At 50.1% G+C, this 6,068-nt stretch overlaps 1 protein-coding gene across 1 annotated transcript in view; it reads left to right on the forward strand.

The window, feature by feature from the left end:
* Positions 1 to 6,068, forward strand: part of LOC140207120 (uncharacterized) — a 44,694-nt gene that overhangs the window by 26,413 nt on the left and 12,213 nt on the right. The gene's annotated exons all lie outside the window — the stretch shown is intronic.

Below are 6,068 nucleotides of genomic sequence, written 5' to 3' on the forward strand. Positions count from 1 at the left end.
CCAAACATCAGATAATAGGGCGAGTACCCCGTAGGGTCATTGCGAGTACAATTGTAACAGTGAACCAAATGGCTGATGTGCTGACTCCACTTACTCTTCTGACCGATCACCACAGTGCCGAGCATGTCCAGCAGGGTCCGGTTAAACCTCTCGGGCTGAGGATCACCTTGCGGGTGATAGGGGGTGGTCCTGGATTTCTCAAACCCAAGCATACCCAGTAATTCATGGATAAGTCTGCTCTCGAAGTCCCGTCACTGATCACTATGGATCCACCCGGGGGAGGCCATAATGAACAAAGTACTTCTCCCATAACAGTCTTCTGTGTCTGCAGGACTAGCTGGCGGAGTTTGGTGCAATGTGAGAAAAATGACCGGACATACCAGTTGAATTTCCTGTTGATAGAACATATGGCTGGGAACCAGGGGCTTTTGGCGGGGAGTTGGAGGACAGACCGTGAGGAGAAACGGAATTCCGAGCCGACACTATGGTCATGTACTGATGAATTAATCCAGAAAAGATTGGAAGACTTACAAGTTGGGGAAGATCAAGGAAGTGGTCTGACTAAGGCGAACAGAAAACCGAGAGCCCAGAGAGGGGAGTTTGACTACACGCCAGCGGAGATGAAGCAAAGGAGGACAGACCTTGGAAAAGATACTATCGACAGTTTAAATGAAGTGGAAAAACTGAAAGTTGACCAAAAAGAAGTCATCAGGAAGAAAAAAACCAGAGGCTGAACATCCTTTACCTGCTGCTTTTCAGGTCAGGGTGGAAGATGCTGGTGGGGTGCGAGAGGTCCCGGGTTCAAATCCCGGACGAGCCCCCAAATGTAGCCCCCATGGCCAGCCTCACGGTCGCTCAGCTCGCGGTCGTCTAGGGAAACAGCCCTCGGCCCTGCCAAACTAGGTAATTAGTTTGTGTGGATGCGGTGTGACGTACCCCACCCCGCCCAAATGACAGACAATACACCAGATACGATTAAATGAATTACAGTTTATAGATATTACTGGAACTATATAATTAATAATAGGGAATAAAATACAAAAGGAAAATAAAAGGCACCACACCTATCAAAGTTCTATCTCTTCGTGCAGAAACAGTTGGAGCTCAGGACCCTCCTTCTTCACCCTGCGTCTTCCCTTGGACCACCTCAACCACCCGCCTGGGACCAACAACAATGGTCGACCAGACGCTCCACACGAGTCCGTCTCTGTCTCCTCGCCGAACACCCTGGACCTCGGACTCCTGTGCGGGGTCTGACCCTGTTAGCAGACTCACAGCACCTTGTCCATCCTCTGTCTCTCTCTCTCCCGCCTTCTCCCAAAAACCCACCCATCACAATAACTTACAGACACACAGAAAGAATAACATCTATCCCAATTGGTTTGTTCACCCTCTTATCTGTAACATAATCCAAACAAGCTGCTAGCGGGAGGACTTTCTCAGCAGTTAACATAATAAACAAGCCATTTCAATTATAACATAACAAAGAAGAAACGCCTTACACTTGGATCCAGTCCGGCGATGGTGTTGTAAAGGAATTCGGCAACATTCACCGACCACAGGATGATGAAGCTTCCGGAGATGGTGAGAAGTAAGATCACAGACCTCCTCCTGCTCTCCATCTCCGGGTCACTGCGGTTCTCCGCCTTGCTCTGACCCCTCAGCCCCTTACGGACACGACTAGTCACCAAAATGTGTCTGACTGTCAGAGCGTTGAATGGGAGTAATGGTGTGAGGACGGTAGAAAGCCTGTCATATCCCACCCACCCGGGATCCATATAGTAGCCCGGTATTTCAATACAGTCCCAGGGTATATTGTCAACCACTCTCACAGAACGATATATAAAGAAGAAGGGCACATTATTAAAGCAGAGCAGAACGCCGGTTGTTGTCAGAACCAAAGCCGCAGTTTTCCCGGTGCAATGTTTTATTTTCCGCTTCTGGCAACAAATGGCGACAAACCGATCAAAAGTAAAAGTGACGGTGAAACAGACAGAAATTTCTGTGGCTGCCTGTACCAGGGCAGAGATCACACTGCACCCAGGGGTGATGTCCAGGAAAGTCTCGGGGAGGTAATAATAACTGAACCGCCACAATATCACCGCAATCACGATGGTCAGTAGATCCGCCGCTGCCGTAGCTGTCAGCAAAACAGAAAATCTGAAGCAGCACTTCAACACTACACATGCTGCCAGTTTCAATGCCAAATACCCTGCAAAATCAGATCAACACTAACAAAACATCACAAATATAATAACAGCATAAAGCACTCCATTTCTACCAGCTATAAGTCAACATCTGCACAACAGAGCACAACAGCTGCATCATTGCATGTGTCATGGGATCTTGCCAAAGCTAAGAAGCCATTCGCTGATGCCGAGTTGATTGAAACGTGTGCAATTGATACAGTTGGCGAAGTTTTAACTCATGATGAGAAAACGGTTGTGGAGCTATTAAAGACAGTGCCATTGTCGGCTAACATGGCAACAAGAAGAGTAGAGGTTTTAGCGAAGAAGTGTACATGTGAGTCATTGTTTTCTTCAAAGAACTCTATCAAGAACCAGGACAGAAACAGACTCTCCAATGCACATCTCGGCCAGTGCCTCAGGATTTCCACAACAGAATACAGGCCCGACATCAGAAGGATTACCTCATCCCGTCACGGTCACTTCTCTCACTGATTGGTGAGTCAATCAATTTATTTTTCCATTTGTCAATCTTATTGTGGTATAATAATATTACAATAACAATAATACTGATAATTTCATTTATAGCAACACTTCATACTTCAAATGCTACATAGCTTAATTTAAAAGAAGAAATAGATTAAATGAGAGAAGAGAAACAGTGGAAAAGGCAGTACTACCAAAACTCCGTGTGGAAGATGTGTTCTTTGTGTGGAAGAGAAGTGGTGAAGACTACCATGTTTAGTGTGTGTGTGTATTTTAACTCCCAGATGAGGTCTCGTTATGGCCCGGTCCGTGAAGTCTGCATTCCAGTTCGCAGTCCGGTCCGTGGACTCAGGACTCCGGGTCTTCCAGCTGTCCCTTGTTTTGGTTGAATTATTCATAGGCACCTGATTCTCAACTTGCGGCTTGGAATATAAGTAGCCTTGGGGTTGAGTGTGGGCTGCTGATTTGTCTTGTCAAGATCCCCTGGGAGCAACCTGCCGATGGAGGCTGGAGCGGCCACTTGCCATCTTTAGGCCGCGATTGGGGAACCATCCCCTCATTGAGCCTTGCTGTCAGTAGTCGGAGCTGTCTTTGCGGTATGGATTCAGCCGTTTCCTGAGCCAGCCGAGTGGCCGTCAGTCACTCCGAGCTAGATAGAGATCCGGCTGTTTCCGTAGCCAGCCGAGTTTACTGGCCGTAACTGCTACTCGGAGCAACCCCGATGCAGAGATGGAACTGTCTGTTATTCTTTGGTGTTTGTCTCTTCGTGTCCTCGCCTCCGTGGGGTAAGTCAGGCCATTCTGCCATTGCCCTGCGGGGTGATGTCATGTCTTGTCCTCGCCTCCATGGGGTAAGTCAGACCGTTCTGCCGTTGCCCTGCGGGGGGGATGTCATGTCTCTTCGTGTCCTCGCCTCCGTGGAGTAAGTCAGACCGTTCTGCCATTGCCCTGCGGGGTGATGTCATGTCTTGTCTTGTCCTCGCCTCCATGGGGTAAGTCAGACCGTTCTGCCATTGCCCTGCGGGGGGGATGTCATGTCTTGTCTTGTCCTCGCCTCCGTGGGGTAAGTCAGGCCGTTCTGCCATTACCCTGCAGGGGGGATGTCATGTCTTGTCTTGTGCTCGCCTCCGTGGGGTAAGTCAGGACGTTCTGCCGTTGCCCTGATGGGGGGACCTGTCTTGTTTTGTCTTTGTCTCTGTTGGGTGAGTCCAGCAGTTCTGCCGTTACCCGACGGATGGTCCTGTCCCACCTTGGTGTGGAGAGGTTGATTCCCAGCATGTCTAAGTATAATCCCGGCTCTATGTCTATGTACTGTCTTCTCTCATGTTGGTGTCGTGTTAAAGATAAGTCCTGGCTTTTCGAAGGATAACTCCCGGCTCCATGTTGATGTACATTTCCCAGTCTGTCTCTAAGCTCCAGCCTCCGAGATATCAGCTTCCACATTCCAAGTCCCAAGACCCCTGCCTGCAGCCTCGAGACCCAAGACCCCTGCCTGCAGCCGCGAGACCCAAGACCCCAGCCTGCAGCCGCGGGACCCAAGACCCCAGCCCGCAGCCGTGGGACCCAAGACCCCTGCCTGCAGCCGCGGGACCCAAGACCCCAGCCTGCAGCCGCGGGACCCAAGACCCAGGCCTGCAGCCTCGAGAGCCCAGACCCCAGCCTGCAGCCTCGGGAGCCTATAGCCCAGCCTGCAGCCGCGGGACCCAAGACCCCAGCCCGCAGCCGTGGGACCCAAGACCCCTGCCTGCAGCCGCGGGACCCAAGACCCCAGCCTGCAGCCGCGGGACCCAAGACCCAGGCCTGCAGCCTCGAGAGCCCAGACCCCAGCCTGCAGCCTCGGGAGCCTATAGCCCAGCCTGCAGCCTCGGGAGCCTAGACCCCAGCCTGCAGCCTCGGGAGCCTAGACCCCAGCCTGTCTCCAAGTTCAAGAGCTAAGACCCCAGGCCCAAGCGTCAAGAGCCAAGACCCCAGCCACGTCCTGTCTGGTAGCCATGTCATGTCCTTGCCTGGTACTGGGGTCCGAGCCCGAGGCAAGACCCAGGTTCTGGGTCCTTGTCCAGTCTCTGGCTCGGAGTCCAAGCCTTGTCTCCTAGTCCATAGTTTCTAGTCGTGGTCCCGCTCTCCCTAGCCCAGGCTCCTAGTTCATAGTTCCTTGTCCGGTTTCCCTGTTTCTTGTCCATGTCTCAGCCCAGGTCCTGCATCCTTGTCCTGTTCCTAGTACTTCAGTGTCTGTGTCTTGCATTTGGGTCCGCTACCATCTCAATGTGACAGCTGACAGTTGCGAGAGCTACAGTCATAATTAAATGGTTGGTTTTGGACTTATTTTGTTTCAAGAGTGCATTTTTTTCTTGTGTGACCCACAACACAAGCTTTCAGAATCCCAGGGCTATATTACTACTACTACTACTAATAATAATAACAATTAATGATTAATGTTAATAGCAGCAGCAACATCTGCTCATAAAACAACTTACTGGCGCAATGAAAAAATCCTGGACGTTATGGCCCTTGGCTTGGCATGGTTGACATAATTTGGCCCTTGTGGAAAACTAATTGGGGAATCCTGGCTTAGATCACATGAATTTATCCCTCTCCGACGTGTGTTATTTTTCCAGCTGGTCTGCATTGATTTATTTGTTACTTCCTCCACGTGGATATTAAAGTTTTCCATTTAGTCCCTGTATTACATTTCCAAATTGCCTCTTCTGCTTTTATACATTTATTTACATCCTAAGTTCCCTGTATTGGGCAAATTTCATTTCTCAATTTTTAAATTTCAGCATGGCGACAGGCATCTGAACCGTTCCTCATCTTTGGGGTTATCCTGACATAACCGATACAAAGGGGTTCCGACACCCGGCTTATCCAATGTCTGTCCCAATCTTAAAGTGCCAACTCCTTAACTTATCTCTATGTACTAGCCCAGTGTCTTTGCTCTCCACACACACTTCAGGGTCCTGATCTTTGCGTGAGGGACTTCCCGTCTTAACAACCAGTCTGAGGCCGGGTGGTTGAGACGGACACTGTAATTAACCTTATTTTCGGGGACTCGAACCCCACTATCGGAGGACTCTCACCTCCTTTTCCGAAAACTTGCAGCTCTGAGGACTCTAACCTCCGAACTCCGGGGGACTCGAACCTTCCTGAGACGAATCCGTCAGCGTACTAGTGCGTAAGGTATCCCAGGGATTCCATCACTACAGAGCTCTATGGGACGGGGGGTCGACTGAGTGATAGGTTAATGAGAGAGATCAAGGTAAATCTTACCTTGTGGGCCCATCCGTCTCACGTCACCGTCACACAACTGATCACTTATTCATTCCGCCTAGGAGCTCCGTTTACGTTATAATCCCATCCTCGTCGCCACATGTCATGTCGGTTTGTTTTCTTGAGATTC

Source organism: Mobula birostris, chromosome 13, assembly GCF_030028105.1.
Source record: "Mobula birostris isolate sMobBir1 chromosome 13, sMobBir1.hap1, whole genome shotgun sequence".
Taxonomy (NCBI): Eukaryota; Metazoa; Chordata; class Chondrichthyes; order Myliobatiformes; family Myliobatidae; genus Mobula; species Mobula birostris.